General features: G+C 65.3%; 2 long non-coding RNA genes across 3 annotated transcripts in view; both read right to left on the bottom strand.

Moving 5' to 3' along the window:
• The window catches only part of LOC144283403 (uncharacterized), a 32595-nt gene extending 18463 nt beyond the window's left edge, over positions 1-14132 (bottom strand). For both annotated transcript variants that reach the window (XR_013351967.1, XR_013351968.1), the window contains exon 1: positions 13788-14132. This is a non-coding gene — a long non-coding RNA (uncharacterized LOC144283403). The remainder of the gene's footprint in view (positions 1-13787) is intronic.
• A 1293-nt stretch (positions 14133-15425) lies between these two features.
• LOC144282917 (uncharacterized) lies at positions 15426-16501 on the bottom strand. Its single transcript, XR_013351331.1, has 3 exons — positions 16315-16501; positions 15921-15968; positions 15426-15547 (listed from the first exon to the last, which is right to left on the bottom strand). It is a non-coding gene; the product is annotated as an uncharacterized LOC144282917 (long non-coding RNA).
• Positions 16502-17133: the final 632 nt, after the last annotated feature.

The following is a 17133-nucleotide window of genomic DNA, read 5'->3' as shown; positions in this document are numbered from 1 at the left end:
TGCGCTCCAGATGGTGTGGAGGCAAGGGGCACGTGGACGGCGGAGACGGACCCCCGTGGGCTCCGCGACACAGAGGGTAAACTGAGGCACTCGGAGCCTGTGTGGTCAGGGCTGGAAGAGGCAATGAAGCAGGCTGACCACGGATGTCCAGGTGGTTGTGGGCGCCAGGCAGGGGGGCCGGGCAAGTCACTGCTGTTAACCCCGAGGGCGATTTTTCGGAGCCACAGACAGCCTTTGAGAGGGGTCACCAGGCGGCAGGTCTGAGCCTCCGACTTCTCGCCCCTGTGTCACCCCCGGAGGAAACCAAGGGCCATGCCCAAGGTCACGGGGGCTGCATGGCCAGCAGGAACCCCACCTGGGGCCCAGCCCGGGGGGTGGAGGGGCCCCCACTGCCCCTGCTGGAATGTTCCAGTGGTCTCCAGCAGCTGGGTGTGGGGGCTGGACCCGGTGAGGCTCCAGCTCCATTGTCCTCCCCCGAGACCCCGAGCCCAGCATCCCCGTGGTCCCACTGAGGACCCCCCTCCGCCCCGGCCCATCGCAGGGGCTGGGGAAGCCTTCACCCACGCAGTGTGCGCCCCATCCTGCCCACAGTCAAGGAACCCCCAGGCGGCAGAGGGATCCTGGGGCCTGTCTCCCCGTTCAGCTCAATCTGGGGACGTTTCTCGAACACCCGTGAGCTGCAGGATTTTGAAGGATGAGGAGGGGCTGCCCAGGCGAGAAAACAGGAGACGCCTCGGGGCGAGGGGAGCACAGGGGAGGCCCCCGCCTCCCCAGCTGGACTCCGAGGGTCGCAGGGGGCAGCCCCGAGTCTCTGTCGCTTGGGTCTTTGCCAGAGTCACCAGCTGGACTCTCTGCCGCCCCATCCCTGCAGGACGGACCCCCAGGCCAGCCTTTCCGGCCACGGTTGGACGTCCGAGGTGCTGGGGACGGTCAGACAGCCGGGTGCTGGGGCCAGCCCCTCTGGTCCCCTCTGGTCCCCTCTGACAAGCCGTTATCAGAGGGATGCAGGCAAAGTTGCGTGCACCCAACCCCCTGCCGCCCCCGCGAGGAGCCCTGGAAATCCTTCTCAGGCCTTAGGGGCTTCCCCCGGCGTCTCCAAGAAGAGCTGTGGGGCCACCTGCCGTCACCGTGTCCACTCCAGGAGCCGCCGGCCAGGAGCCCCGAGCCCGCCTGCCGCCCCCACTAGGGACGCAGCCTCCCAGGCTGAGTCTGCGCAGGCTTCCCCCGCTGTGCCACCCTCACCCCTACTTCGCAGAGGAGGACAGCCCGGGCTCAAAAAATGAGTCACTGACTCCAGGTGACACAGAGAAAGGTGGGCCCGCACCTGAGCTGGGGTCCCCGGCCGCCCCCGCACGTCCTCTGGCTCAACCTGGCCGAGCAGCTCTTGCACAAGAAGCTGGGGCGGGAAGGACCCAGGCCCTCCCCGGGTTCCTCCGGGTGGGAGGCAACGGCCAGGCCAGACAGTGGGGTCCCCTTCACTCCACGGCGGCCACACGGTCCCCAGACATGGCCCGCGACCCCAGGGTGGTGTCCCCGCAGGAGGAGGACACAGGGCTCACGCCCCCCAGTGTCTCCAGGAGAAAATCTCCCAGCTCCGGGGGTGAACAGCTCCCACGGGCCCCCAGGAAGGTGCGCCCCCACCCGTCGGCACCCCGACGTCCTTGGTCCTTCCACAGCTGTCCTGGAGACGTCTTCGCTCAGGGTTGAGGGGCTTGTGGTGGGTGTTCAGGAGCCAGATATCACCCGGGAAGTTTTCTGCCAGAAACGACTTCATCTGGGTGCCTCTGGCCCCCATGTGCCCCACACCCCATCCACCCCAGTCTTGTCCCCGCTGGCTTGCCTCCAACCGCCCCTCACATGTGGACTCTCTGCACAGTGCTCCCTCCACAGCACCACACCAACTGCCAGAGCAGCCGTGACCCTGTCCCCAGGGGTGGGTGGGGGTGAGGGGGGAACCACAGAACAGTCACGCCGGCCACCATGCCACGGCTGTGCCACGGCCCCCCAGCTGGGAGCACTGTCTGCAGAGCATCACCTGTAGCACAGGATGGCACTCTGGCCCTTCCCTAGGCCCGCCGAGCGAGGACCTGGAGGGGCCACACGCTCCTCTTCTGTGCTGGCGGCTCCAATTTATCTCAATTTGGAGCCTGCGGGTTCTCAGAAATCCTGTCTTCCTGCCCAGCACGCCTGAAACCAGCTGCTGCCCCGCACGCTCCCGTTTGGCCAACAAACAGCAAGGAGCTGCTGGACGGGCCCAGGGGCCACCCCTTGGGGGGTTTCCCTGCAATTAGGGGATCCTCTGGAATAGGGGCTCCTCCGTATTAGGGGTTCCTCTGTAACTAGGGGATCCTCTGCAATAGGGTTTCCCTGTAACTAGGGAATCCTCTGCAATAGGGGTTCCTCCATAATTAGGGGATCCTCTGCAATAGGGGTTCCTCTGTAATTAGGGGTTTCTCCATAATTAGGGGTGCCTCAGTAATTAGACAATTCTCCTGATATCAGACCAGGCTCTTGAGTGAAGAGCCTCCCAGGAGCCTCCCTCTCACAGGCCCTTGCAGAGACAGCGCACTCTCCCCACAAAGGCTTCGGGAAACCCCTTGCCTGGAGAGGTGGGGACCCCGGGCTCAGTGCCTCTTGGATAGTCGCGGCTGCCTGCCCAGGTCACAGGACTGGGAACCCACGCTGCCCACACTGGCTATTTGACCTCAGGCCTGTCACTTCCCCTCTCCGGGGAAGTGTTCAGTGTCAGAGTCCCAGACATCAGATGGGGACACTAACCCGAGCCTCGGGCAGGGGGACAAGGCCCCCCCTCAGTGTGTGGGAAGCACCTAGAACCTAGAAGCATCTCAGCCAACACCAAGCCCTTCGTCTTAGGGTAGGAGAAGGGCACGCCCCATGCGTCACCTGTGAGCGACTCCCGGAAGCCCCACTTTTGTGTTGTCACTTAACAACCATGGCCCAAATGCCCACCGTGTGCCCACCAGACCCTGGGCACAGCGAGATGGCAAGCCCCAGCCGTCGCACACAGTGTCCACGCGAGAAACCACAGGCCATGCATGACGGGTCGCCCACCGAGGAGCAAGCAGGTGAGGAAATGGGAGGAGGCCTGGGAGACGCCCTGGAGGAGGCGACATGAACTGGGTTCACCGCCGAGGTGAGAGAGAGGGGGCCCCGAGGGGGTTCGCCACCCGAGGACACGTAGCAAGGCCTCGGTGAGGGCGCTGGGGAGGGACGAAGGGCGCAGGCTCAGGGACGTTCGCTACTGTAGCAATTTAGAGTCAAGTCGTTTCCACAGATACCGCGTCACGGGATCCTCTGCCCCATGGGCCGGGCCCGGCCTGGCGGGTTCTCACCAGCTCAGCATCTTCCTACCGTATGATCCTGCAGGCCGGTGCCTGGCATCTCCTGGAGGGTGTGGATAACTACAGCCACACAAACACCTGCGCGGGCGGGCACTGCAGCATCCACCCACGGCGGCCCCGGAGCTCGGAAACAGCCGAGACGTCCTCCGGCAGGTGGACTGAAAAACGGACTGAGGTCCGTCCGGACAAGGGAATGGTAGTGGCGCCAAGTGGACGTGAGCTCTCAGGCCACGGAAAGACAGAGGAGACTCCGCGCGCGTCACGGCGTGACAGAAGCCGATCTGCATGACTCCGGGCCCGTGACGTTCTGGAGATGGAGACAGCGAAATCTTGGAGCCAGGCGCGTGCTTGCGGGGCTGCGGGGAGGAGGGACAGTCAGCACGCAGAGGACTCAGGAAGGTCAAACTGTCTGCTTGACACCCCAATGTCACGACACACTGTCCAAACTCATGACGTGCGATGCCGAGATGAACCGTAAGGTAAACGATGGACTTGGGGTTGTAAGGACATGTCCCTGTCGATTTACTGATGACAAGTGTGCCGTCACCTGGTCGGGGCTGCTGGTGGGGGAGGCTGTGCTTGCTGGGGTAGCAGACGGGGCAGGTGGGGACTCTCTGCACCTTCTCCTCGATTTTGCTGTGAACCTAAATACTCTAAAAATTGAAGTCTAATTTTCTAAAACATGAACGAGACCCAAGTGCTATGGGTCTGGAAGCAGGATGTAGGTACAGCTGGATCCAGGAAGTTGATGGCGCCACCAGGCCCTCTCCTCTGGGCTGCTCGCCGGCTGCTTTCTCGGGCTCCACGTGGCAGCGGTGTGACCCCCACTCCAGATCCCCCCAAGAAGCCAGGAGTCTCTCTAACTGGCCACATGGGTTACATGTCCACACCTGCCCCAATCGCAGGGCCCAGGGCATTTGGGGCTCTGGCTGGGCAGGCTGGCTATATGCTCCAGCTCCTTCCCGGGGGGTCCCCCTAAACCCACGGCTAGGAGGGCTCCTCGGGGATCACTCTGGTCCTCACCTACTGAGAATGGGAAAGAGGAACCAATGGAGCAAGACGGAAGGCACAGTCTCTGTACCTAACCCGGAGAGCCGTCCCATGGCGTGGCCGGGACCTCGTTCCTGCCACAGGCACCACGTTCTGTGTCGGGCAGCAGGGGCCACACCACGGAGACCGGGCTCGGAGCCTCGGGAAGGCTTCAGCAGGCCTCAGACTCACTCACGTGGCACAGAGATGCTCTGGAGACAAATGGGGGTGAGTCAGAGGGAAGGAGTTGCCAGGACTGAATTGTGTCCCCCCGCAAATCCGTATGTCGAAGCCCCAAAGGGATGGTATTGCAGAAGGAGGTCCTCAGGGTCAGATCAGGTCACAAGGGTGGGGCCCTCAGGTTGCGATTAGCGTCCCAATAAGAAGAGACACCTCGGGTCCTCCGTCCCCGCCACACGAGGACGCGGTGAGAAGGGGGCCGTCTGCAGGCCAGGAAGGGGGCCTCACCAGGGACCTGATGGCCCCGGCACCTCGACCTGGGCCGTGAGAACGCCCACCACCTAAGCCCCCGGTCTGTCCATGCTCCCTGCCGTGGGGGCCTGAGCTCCGTGCAGAGGCTGACGCAGGGGGACACCCGGGGGCCGTGGCCACTGCGCAGCAGGCAGGAGGGGCGGCCTGCGCCTTGCCAGGCCCTGTGTGGGAGCTTCCCGGGGCAGCCCAGCACGGCAGCCTGCCCACCCGTCTACACCCGCACCAGCCTGCCGCCAACACCACGGGGCTTGCTGTGGAGATAAGTCAGGGTGGACCCCTCATCGGGGCGAGCTCCCGGGGCAGGTGGGGGAAGCCACGCTGAGGCCAAGGCACCGGGCTCACAGCTTGGGGGCAGGACAGGCCCCACCCCCCGTGGCCCCAGGCAGGGCACAGCTTTCCAACGAGCCACTAAGGGAAACGCGCTCTCCAGCTTCGGCCCAGACACCTCCAGCATGTTGCAGGAGGCCAGGCGCCTCCAATTCAGACTCTTCAGATGCTCGGGCTCTTCAGGAGTCCGGTGACGAACCCCAGGCATGGGGACGGGGAAGGGGACCCCCACACACAGCATCCGTCCCTCCCTTCCCAGCCCAGGCCCTCCCTCGCTATGAGAGGCTTCATGTACACTGGAGCGTCCCCTGGTCAGCACGTCCAGGCTCGGTCCACCTCCCCACAAGCAGCTGGCCTTGGCCTGGGGGCACACACACTCCCCCTTGGTCTGCCCCTGACCAGGTCCAGGGGCGCTCACTTCCTCCAGCGTCGACCCCCATGAGCCCTGGGCCAGGGCCAGGCCAGGGGCCGTCCGGCAGGGAACAGAGTGTGATCTAAACCGTGTGAGTCGCGGGGGAGCCTGTCCCCTTGTCCCCTTGTTCTCAGCCCACAGTCGGGCCCCCTCCCAGATCGAGGGCAGCACAGAGGCAGGATCTGCGAAGCGCCCACTGTAGCACCAGCTGCGTTTGCAGGGAGCTCGCCAGCCCGGGAGCCTACCAGGCACGAGCTGCACGCGGGACGGTGGGGACAGGGTGGGCCACGTGGTCTCTGGCCTCCTGGGGGCTCCCCAGGGTTTCAACCTGGGGTGGGGTGTGCCGCAGCCATCCCAGAGGGTAGACTGAGGCACAGACAGCGGCCAGCTGTGCCTCTCCTCTCCGTGCCCCTTCCCTCAGCAGCTTCACTTAACATCCCTTAGATATTGGGTCCCCTGCGTGACTGCTCAAAAAAAGGAAATTCAGCGTTTTATAGACAGACAGGGGTTCAGTGAGCACGTGGGATAAATGCGATATGGAGGGTGGGCCAGAGATGCGGGGGGCGGGAGGGGGGCGCTGCTGTCAAGGTGCCCCGTCAGCGGGAGGAGAGGAGCACAGTGAAGCGGCTCCGGGCGGCCACCTGCTGGACCCGCCTGGCTCCCCACCGCTCGGCACCCAGCAGGGGCTTAGACACCACGGTTAGATGGGAGAAACCGCGGGGGAAGGAATCCACTCACGAAGGAAGAGGGAGGGGGCAAGGCGAGGGGAGAGGCCATGCAGCCGGGGTGACCTCAGTCATGCGGCTGCCATGGAGGAGGGACAGAGAGAGTCTGGGGTCCCTGGGCCCAGGAGAGGGGCCGCAGAGAAGCTCCAGGACGACGCTGAGCAGGGGTCCGCCTGTTTGGTGAGGGCTGACATCCAGCCAGGGACACGGCGGGAGAGGCCACATGTGAACGGCGGAGGGGAAGGAGGGGCTGCTGTGGCCTCCCTGGGCTGTGGACCCCTCCCCACACACGCAGCCACGTGATGGAGAGACAAAGCGTCTGAGCACCGTCAGTCACTCACAGTTTGCTCTGACATCTGCTCGCTGCTCCCTGCCGAGAGGCCCCCCGCAGCCCCGGGGCCACGCGCCGGCTTTAAAGACCTGCACTGGGCACAGGGGCCGCCCCTCACCCAGGCAGTGAGCTGGGGGGACATGTGGCTGCAAGACGGCCCTCGGGGAGTCGGGCCCTGCGGGTCCTGCCGGGGGCTCCCAGGACCCAGGGACACAGTGGACAGTGGTGCGACTGCCCGAGCAGCCCCCGCCCCCGACCCTGGGCAGGGACTTTGCAACTGTGATGCAGTTGTGATGCTCCAGCAACAGACCATTCACCTCTGTCTGCCCCTTTAAGGGAGGCAGGTGCCAGGTGTCCGACAGATCCCGGCCATAAAGAAAGTGAGCCTGCGGCCAGGGGCTTGTCCCCTTGTCTGGGACACAGGGGACCCTTGCCAGACCTGGGGGCCCAGAGAGGGCTGCTCGAGACAGGCCCCATCCCTGCACGTGGGACAGCAGACCTTGCCCTTGGAGGGCGAGGGGGTCTTCCCGGGGCCCCTCTGCGCCCGGCGCCATCCCACCCCCAGGCTGGCCAGCAATGGGGTCCACAGGGGCCGCCTCCACCCTGTCTGTGCAGGTGGCCACGTGCAGGAGTGCCACTTCGAATGTTTATTTCCAGCCACCTGAAGAGCCTCCTGTAATCCAGGGCGTGACAACCGAAGGAGGGCCGTCTCCCATACCAGGGGACGCGTGGGCACTGCGACTGCACGGTCACCACTCATCCCTGGATGAGACAGACTCCGGTTTCCCTCCCAGCCTGTGCCCTCCCGTGATGCTTGGCGGTGCCCTGCCAGATGTGTGGGGCCCGGGCCGCCCGTGAGGGACGAGGGCTCCTCTCCTGCCCCCGACCTGCGGCCCAACCCAGTGTTAGGGCTCAGGGCAGACTCCGAGGCTTCTGATTAAAATGCAACCACCCCTCCGAGGACGCAGGCCTGAAAGGCCCCCACGGCTCCTTAGAACAAACCCCTATCAGCCGTGGGCCTGGACCGCGGGCAAACGCAGAGCCCGGCTGGCGACTGTATGTCACCATGCCACCGAGAAAGGGAAAACCTCCCTGATCACCGGGTCCAGCCCTTGGGGTCAGGGTCAGAAGTGAGACCGGAGAGGGGCAGCCTCAGGCCCGCAGTCACACAGCCAGGGACACGCGTCCGCTGTCTGCCGCCCACCGCCAAAACCACCCAGGCTGGCCGGGGAGCAGGGCGGGGGTGACGACAGGGCCAGCAGGGAGTCCAGGTCACCTAGGCCGGCGATGCAAGTCCTCTCTGGTCCGATGGCTAAAAAGGACTCCTCGTCCTATGCGGTTAGGCCAGCGGGACCCAAAGCAGGGATGAAGCCCTCTGGGGGACCGCAGGAGACGAGGCTCTGCCAGACCAGATGGAAAATTCACTCACGGTTGGGCCACAAGGATTTCGAGGCGCTATTAGGAGCCGTCGCGTTGGGGGAATACGCGGGAGTTGCAGGCCGGACGCGCCCCGGGAGCCGCAGCCCCCACCCCCCCGCCCGTGGGTGAGGACAGGGCAAGTTCCTCTCCCCAACTTCCCCAGCTCCCCAAAGAAGGCAGGGCCGGGCTTGCCAGATCCATCAAATACAACGACAGGAACGTGACACTTTGAATTTCAGGAACATCTTTAGTATGAGCTTGTCCCAAACACCAAATGCTGGAAAATGATTCACTGATTACGTGAAATGCGTCTCTAACCGGGTGCCCCGTATGTTACGGAGCGGCCCCAAGGGGAGCGGGTGCATGCCTGTGTCCCCCGCTCTCTCGTCGCTGTGCCCCGCCCGGAAGGCCCCAACCTCGCACCCCGGCCTCCCTGGCCGCCGCCGCCTTCTCACTCCTGGCACGGCCTCTTCCATCTTCTCTTCCTGGCTCACCGGGCCCACGGGGCTTTCGGCTGGCACGCAGCAGGCATCGCCATCCCTCAGGCTGAATGATGAAGAATCAGACACAAAGGCCAGCAGCCCCGGGGACAGACACCGGGCCTGGGGGGACGGCCACACAGCCGCTGAGCCCGTAGCCTGCTCCCCGCCAGCCTCCCGCTCACGGGGGCTCAGGGGCCTCGGCCTCTGCTCGCTCTCCATTCCTCGTGGAAGCGGCTGAGAGCCTCCCGACGGGAAAGGCGCAGGCACCCAGTCTTAGGGGCTCGCCTGGGCCCCCCCCCTCGCCCCACCTCGCCCAGTTACTTGGGGCATCAGGACATCCGGACACCGGCTGGGGGACACAGTATCCCTGCGGTCAGGGCCCGAGGACAGAACGGTGGCTCCAGCAGGGGGGCATCCTGAAGTGCCCGCTGCCCCCCAACTCGGGAGCCCCCCACGTGACTGCAGAGTACACCCCCCTCCTCCCGCGGGGCCAGAGTTCCCGCACAGAAGCCCCTTCCTCCTGAGGTTACTGGTCCGCTGAGGCCGCGCTCCACTCCTAATAGGCTGTCGGGCGCCCCACTGTCACGGAGAATCTCATGTTCTGAGCAGCGGGGATGCGGCCCTGGTCTGTTTGGCGGCGGCGGCCGCGGGGTTGAACGCAGCTCTAGAAGGAGGCAGAGCCGCGGGGGTGAAGGCTGGCGCGGAGAGCCAGGAGAAACCACGGGAATTTGGGAACCGGGCCAGGGGCAGGCAAGCCGCAGGCCCCTGTGGGGAGAAACCACCTTGTCGCTGAGAGCAGCGACTCAGAAGCCGCGCTCTTGGGCCCGAGCCGACAGGCCTCCCTGTGCGCCGGCGTGGGGCACGGCCTCCACGGACGACGGATCGCCCGAGGCCCGAGCAGCCCGCGTGGCCGGACGCCTGTGGCCCCTCCAGCAGGCCTGCCCGCCCGCTGGGGCGCTGGGCATATGCCTCTCCCCGCAGGGAGCAGGCGATCGCTTCCCAGGGCGTGACTGTGCCCCACAGGAGCCCTGGGTGACCTCACCGCCGGCCCGTGCTCAGGCCCTGACGCTCCAGGCTGGCAAGGGGCCCGGCGCCCTCTGACCTCACGTCCTCACGCAGGGGAGGGCGGCAGCCCAGCAGCAAGGGGCTTTCCCAGCACCACCATCTGGACCCTCTGGGACCCTCTGAGTCCAGACCCCCTGGGCGTCCAGCCCCCTTCCGGGGTGGCCCACAAACACCAGAAGCTCAGGACATCCAAACCCACCCACACCGGACACACCCCGGGCTTTGTGTCGTTTCTCTGCAGTTGCTGCTGCGTGTCAAGCGCCCCCACACTCAGGATGGGGTCGCGCTCGCCCCTGCAGGCCCTGCAAAGGATCCAGGGTGGGAGTCAGGGACCCAAGGCAGGCTCTGTTCATGCCGTGACCTTGGACAGGTCACAAGAATGTCCTTGTCTGAAAATCCCCGTCGTTAGCACTTGATCCCTCGGGAAGTGATAGAGCAGATAAGACCCCTGCCCGCCCCCCACCCGAAGGCCCTCGGTCCGCTGCTGGGACCCCGCTGCACAGCACACACATGCCCTTGTCCCTCATTCTGGGGCCTCTGCTGAGCCCGCCCTGGCCTCCAGGCCCCCAGCACCGGGCGCAGGGCGCAGGGTGGGAGGTGACCCCGGGCCTCGCAGCCACCGTCGCCTGGGCCCGGCCTTGAGATCACCTTCCCTACCCACCATCTGCTGGCAGGAGAGGAGCCCAGCAGAAGAGAAGAAAGCAGGACATCGTACATTTGAAAAGATAAATAAATAAAAGTCTACATATTTGCAACTCCAACTCCAGAACAACTAACTTCACGCTGGCATCTGCTCAGAAAATGTGGTCCCAGCTGACGGGGCTAATTAGCGGCTCAGTGCAGCGGGAGCCGAGGAACAAGGCCGCTGATGAGGGGGGTGTGGGGAGGAAGGGCCCCAGGCCTGGCTCTCCTGGGGGGAGCATGTGTGTCCTGGGCGCACCCAGGAGGGTCCCCCAAGGAGGCCCTGCCCCCCGACTCACCCCCAGCTTCTCCAGAGGCTGATGGAGGCAGCTGTCCCCCGTCCCAGCCTGGCCCCTACATAGTCCCCTCCGAAGGGAGGACAGCTGCTCCCCGAAGGCTGGGGCTCGACAGGGCCAGCACCCACCTCAGCGCGGCCTCTCCCCTCTGCCAACGGGCCCCGTCCAGCCCCACCCCACTGTGCTCAGGCCACAGCTCCCCCCGGGCTCCTGCACCCCCTCCTGCTCCCTCGCCTCCCAGCCTCTGGGCCCCATCCTCTCTCCTCCTGTGCTCTGTGTGACCATCCTGGACTCAGAGGGCAGATGCCCCAACCATGCTAAGATGGGATCAGGTCACAGGGAACTGCCTGGGGCCCCAGTAAGGGCTCGCCCAAGGCCATGTGTCACAGGGAGAGGTCAAGACCAAAGTCAAGAGTAGAGCGTGGGGGTGGGGGAAGCAGCCCCAGGGGTGGGAGTTCCAGGGGATGCAGCAGGGAGCTCAAGCTGGGGATCTCCAGGCAGCAGCAGCAGGCTGGGGGGCAGGGTGGGGGGAGGGCACGGGCAGGGGTAGGCCAGTCTGTGGAGGCCACACCCCGAGGCAGAGGGCAGGGCTGTTACGGGAACTGGCCACGTGGTCTCAATGGAGGGAGCCAGTGTACCAGGGATCCGGCCCTAATGAAGGGGAGGTGGCCCTGCTGGGGACACTGCATGAGGTGCTCGATGCCAGGCCGGGGAGGTGGAGTCTGGTCCCTGGGGGCCCTGGGGACCCCGCAAAGGTGTGGGAGCTGGGAAACGCCAGGGAAGAAAGACAGGGGTGAGGAGGACGGGGTGGGGGGCGGGGGGGCAATGAGCCTACAGGTGCTGACACCGCTGGCCATAGGTGTCCACGCGGCGTCTGAGCAGGGGGTCACGCAGGAGGCCCGGGTGCTTCCCTCCTCAGCCCGGCGGCCCTGGGCCTCCTCGGGGCCGGGATACTTGCCCGTCGGCTGACTCAGGCAGGGTGACCAGAGGTGGGCCAGGACCCGCCGCAGCAGCAGGCGAGAACACGGGCGTTCACCCTGTGCCGGGGACCAGGAGCCGGATCCCCCCGCTACCCCTTGCTGGCCGAGCCAGCTCCCCGCCTTCCCTGGAGGCTCCCCACCGCGGCGGCTCTGCGTACAGCCCCACCTGCAGCAGGTCATGGTGAAAGATCAGAGCCCACGGTCAGGCGGCACCCGAGTCCCCAGCCTCCGTGGTCCCCCACAGCCACGGCCGAGGCCTGGACGCCGCCCCGGGCCGCGAGGGGCTGGCAGAGGGCAGGAGGAGAGAGGCCAGCGGCCCACGCCACCAGGACAGAGGCATCTTCCCCCTGAAGGTGAAGGACGGGATGGGGACCTGAACTCAGCGCGGGCTGCCCTCCCCACAGGGCTGCCCCACAGCCTCCCGGGGAGGAGGCTGGCACCCGGAGGACCACGCGGGGCAGGAGCCCGCCGGCCCGGGACGCGCCCAGCCAGCTCCGGCCTCAGACCCACGCCGCCCGCGCCGCCTCCCACACGCCCAGGACAAAGGACAGAAAACCGCCTCGGGGAGGATGGATCCCCGCGGACAAGTGTCCCCAGGCGGAAAGTGAGGACGGGGCTACAAAGGCGTGGAGAGCCGCGTGGCGCTGGGCCAGCTCCTGAAGCCCAGCGTCTTGGTTTTAAGGTGATTTTCTGAAGAGCCAGGTCAATTTCCACTTAAATCCCAAGTCTGGGATCCCTTCGCCTCAGATTCTATTTTAAAACGCTAGAAGACCATTTCAGTGCAGAAATCGATAAAATGTACCCAAAAAATGGAAAAGGAGCTTGCCGAGCAAAACATCTCTCTGCCTCTCACTAAATGCCAGTTTTTTAAACATCAATAAAGCTGCAGCTTTTAACTTGATTCTGAGGTCCGCTGTCCACTTGGACGTCTTTACAGCCTGCAGCGCCCGCTGTCTTGTCCCCACCGAGGACAGGGTGGGCCGGGCACAACCAGGCGAGGGGGGACGGGGACCCCCGAGGCTGGCCCCCAGGAAGCCGCGAGAGGCTTAGGGAGATGAGGACCAAGGCTCGCCTGCCCCAGCCCTTGACCTCCAGCCTCGGGGAGGAGGGCCGCCCACAGCTCTGGGGCCTCTGGCGCGGGCCCAGGGAGCCCAGGGAGCCCAGGGAGCAAGGAGGGTGCCAGAAGGGAGGGGCCCAGCGGAGCCTGGCTGGGGGGGGGCGGGGGGGCGGGGCAGCGGCCAGGCCTGAGCACCGCCAGCCCCCAGGGAGGCAAGGAGGATGCTCCTCCCTCCCACCCCGGCTCTGGACGCCTGCCTCGCTCCATTTGGGACATTTCTCCTTTGTCTTCCTCACGGGCCTGGGGGCTTCAGGAGATTCCCCTGAAGTGTCAGGGTAGGGGCAGCGCAGGAGAGGGGCACACACATCCCTGGACAATCCAGTGCAGAGGAGGCACCCCCACCATGGATGGCCTGGGGCTGGGGCATGGGGAGCAGAGCCCTTGCAGGGTGAGGCCAGGGGAGTCTGCGCCCACCAATGGGATTGGCAGTGGCCCCCCACTTCTCCAGGCCACAGACCCCTTAGCAGAAATAGAGGTTGGGCCAGACCAGCTGGCCAACCCCTCCTCTTTCTGGGGCCCCATGACGTCTGGGGGGGCAGAGACCCAGCAGGTGCCTCCCTGCCTGTCTGTGCCTCAGCTTCCCCAAGAGTCCTGTCACCTGAAGCGGAGTCACACCCGGGCCTGGAGGCCCTCCACCCCGAAAACGAACGTGTGCTTGAACCAGAGGGAGGGCCCAGGCCTGCTTGCCCCTTGCACAGACAAGCTGGGCGTCCTTCCAGAAGCTTCCGAGCCTCTGCTCAGGTCACCCTCCCACTTACAGCCCTGACGTGGACAACCCCCAGCCGCAAGGGCACGAACGTCAAAATCTGGAAAATTATGAAGGTGGCTCTGCGGCGACCCCGCCATCACCAGGCACCCGGCAGGGCAGGGGGAGGGCTGAGCGCCCTGGAAGTGGGGGGGCGGCGGCATTCCGGGGGGTGCTGGCGCCCAGCCAGGCAGGAAACAGCGAGCTTCCCGCCTCCTGGTGCCAAGAAACAGGGTCTCTCCGATGTCTACCTCCAGCTGCAACAAAGAGGCTGCTCGCATGGTAATTATGACAACAAAAGGACAAAAGGAAGCAAGTCTTTACCGAGGAGGCCGGAGGCTGCACTGCGGGCGGATGAGGAGGAGGAGGCCGAAGGCTGCGGACGGGCGGGCGGAGGAGGCAGAGGCGGAGGCTGCAGGCAGATGAGGAGGAGGAGGCCGGAGGCTGTGGACAAGGAGGCTAGAGGCTGCGGAGGAGGAGAGGCTGGAGGCTGCGGGCAGAGGAGGCGGAGGAGGAAGAGGAGGAGGAGGAGGCCGAGGCTGCGCTCAGTGGGTCAGCAGCAGCTCCAGGGAAGCCTGTGCCTCTGTGGCTTCGCGGACCCATTTCGCAGCCCAGGACCCAGGGCCAGGCCGCAAGCCGGGTGTGAACACCAGGGCCCCAACCCCACAGGCGCCGCCTCCCCCACAGGCACCGCCCTCACACACCCCCCACTGGGACTGCCCGCCGCCGGGCCCCTGCTCCCCCCGGTGCACCCCTGCTCTGGGCCCTCTTGCCCCCTGCATGGTGAGGTTTCCCGCGGGCCCCCTCGGCCCCCGACCGCAGCTCAGGCCCCCTTGCCCACGAGCCCTCAGGCTGCACGTCCACCCCAGGACCCCACGCTGTGCCTGGCACTCAGAGCCGCTCACAAGGCCTGTGGGGCCACGTGGGACGGGTCTTTCCTCCGTGGATTCAGCAGCAGAGACTCCGAGCCCGGCGCTGAGCCGTGGCGCCTGAGGGGCAGTGAAGCAAGGCCCCTGCCCCCTGACAGCTCACATCCCAGGGTGGGGACAGACGAATACACACAAGGTACAGGGCGCCCCGGATGGGGTCGTGAGGCAAGGGATGCGGAGTCTCGGGGTCTCAAGGAGCCAAGCGTCATCTGGGCAGGGAGGCCAGGGACGTTGATGCTGGGACACGGCACAGCGCGGGGGGAGCAGGGAGAGGAACAGGGGCAGGGTGCTCTAGGCTGGAAGCAGCAGGTGCAAAGGCCCTGTGGCAGAGGCAAGCTCAGGACGTCCAAAGAAGCTTGCAGCCCAGGTTCGAGCACGGATGGGAGGGTTTCCCACAGTGACTGATTGAGGAAAGAGTAAAGCAGACCCTCACTCTGTTGACATGGCCCCGGCCCATCACTGCGTCCACGTCTTCTTGGTCTTAGGCACGCTCCACCTGCGCCGGCCACGTCGTCCAACACCCCTGCATTCGGGTCAGGGCCACCCAGGGCTGAGCCTGTGGACGCTCTGGGTGCAAGGCCAGCGACCTCTCTGGGTCCCCGCTCCCCTCCTCAGATGTGGGGCCTGGGCCTGGGTTGTGCAGCTGCCCCGCCAGCCAGAGGTCCTCCCACCGTGTCCCCCACCAGCACGGCCAAGGCCCACGACCCCCTCCCTCATCCTGACCCAGAACATCCTGCGGCCTCTGTCCCTCCCCACCCACCTGAGCGCGGGACGCCCTCCGGCCCTGCCACCTGGAGCCCCCGCTGAGGTCGGGGTTGGACACCAAGGTCCAGGCGACCCCCGCCCGTGTTCTGAGCCCACTCCCTGCCCGTCCTGGAGACGGGTGCCCCCCACTCACAGCCAAGGCCCCGCGGGATCGTCACCCACCTGACGGCACACGGGGAACCCTCCCTGCCCACTCCGCGGCAAGGTCACGGTCACTATCCCCGCGTTCCTCTCGGGGTCTAGACAGGAGAGACAAAACCGCCCCCCACCCCCCCACCCCTGCAAGGCACGGAACTTCTGCAGGGTCAGGAGACGGCAGGGTGTGAACGGCCAGCGTGGAGGTCAGGCACTTTCCAGCACTTTCCATGCATTATCAGTCCAGTTCAGCTCCTTGGGGACAAGATAAAGATCAAGGGAAATAGAACAGCATAAAATATACCACGTAAAACAACGCACGACCTCGCCCAAGGTCACGCCGCGCCGGGATGGGAGCGCTGGGTTCTCTTCTCCCACCGCCGCTGGCGTTGTTCCAGGGTGCAGGACGCGCAGCCCAAGCCTGCCTCGTACGTGTCCCACCCGCGGGACCCTGCCCACGGCCTCGGCCCGCTCCCCACCATTGGAAGGGGCTGGTCACTGGCTCCCTCCCCTGTAGACGCGGATGAGTGGCCCTACAAAGGCGTGTCCAGGCCCTAACCTCCCTGCCCACCCCCCAGCCCCAGACAAAATCCTTATTTGGTAAAAGGGTCTTTGCAGATGTCCTTACATTAAAGATCTTGAGATGAGGAGATCATCCTGGATTTTCCCGGTGGCCCTACATCCAACGATAAGTGTCCTTATGAGGGAAAGGTAAGGGGACCTAGGGGACACACAGACCTGGGGAGAGGCTGCATGGAGACGGAGGCAGAGACTGGGGGGTGCAGCCCCGTGCCCCAGAGCGCCTGGAGCCCCCGGAACCTGGAAGAGGCAGGAGGAGCCTCCAGAGCAGCCGCCTCCTCCCCGCGTCCTCTCCGCCCTGCCTGCCCGGCCTCGTCCCCGAGTCATGTCCCCTCAAAACAGACTTGTCCACCGGGGACCTCAGATTGTGACTTTTGAGGGGGGGCGGGAATTAAGGGTATTTGCAGATGTAACTAAGGCAAGGATCTCAAGATGAGATTGACCTGGGGTGGGCAGGGCGGTCCTGGGTGGCTCAGTCCGCTAAAGCGTCCGATTCTTGATTTCGGCTCAAGTCCTGATCTCGGGGTCGTGACATGGAGCCCCCCGGGGTGCAGCACCTGCTTGCGACTCTCTCTCCTTCTCCCTCGTCCCCACCTCCCACCCAGGACCCCGGCACAGTGACCCCCTGCTGCCCCTCGCTGAGCCCCGGGGCACTGCCGGGAGCCACCCCGAAAGAAAGAACGCCCCCCCCCACCTGCCCGGCCACGTGTGCTGCTGCAGTCGGTCCCGTGTTTGCTTATTGGACGTTAGTGCCTGTCCCCGCAGCCCCCGCGCTCACAGGGCTTGGCCAAGTTGGGAGGGAGTGGCCGGCTGGCGGACAACAAGATAAGCTTTGTAAGGCCTCCCTCCCGGTGACCTTTCTTTTTTTCTCTGAAAACCACTTGCTTAAGAGAAATCTCAGCCGTCATAAATCACCGCCGCTCGGGAGCACGTGGGCCGGCGCTGGGAGCCCAGGCGCATTCATCACGGTTTCAGGGCCTTTGACAGGCTGCTCGTGCTAAATCTGCAAATGGCAGCCCCTCCCTCTGCCACCACCCTTCCTTCCGCCGACGCCTCCCCTCCACTACCTCAGAAGCTGCTCAGATGGCGCCTCCTCCAGGAAGCCCTCCCTGACACGCAGCCCAAGATGAGTCCTTTGGTGAAAGAGAAGTCGGCAGGTGTTGTCGACGAGGTCAAGGCGAGCATTCATCTCTCCGGGAGGTGCATGGACACGAAGGAGCTCCCTGTCTCTGTGCCGTGGGCCTGCCTCGGCCTACAGCCTG

The sequence above is a fragment of the Canis aureus genome, chromosome 14 (assembly GCF_053574225.1).
Source record: "Canis aureus isolate CA01 chromosome 14, VMU_Caureus_v.1.0, whole genome shotgun sequence".
Taxonomy (NCBI): Eukaryota; Metazoa; Chordata; class Mammalia; order Carnivora; family Canidae; genus Canis; species Canis aureus.
Note: the sequence above shows the minus strand (reverse complement) of the source record. Positions and strands in the feature narration are given on the sequence as shown.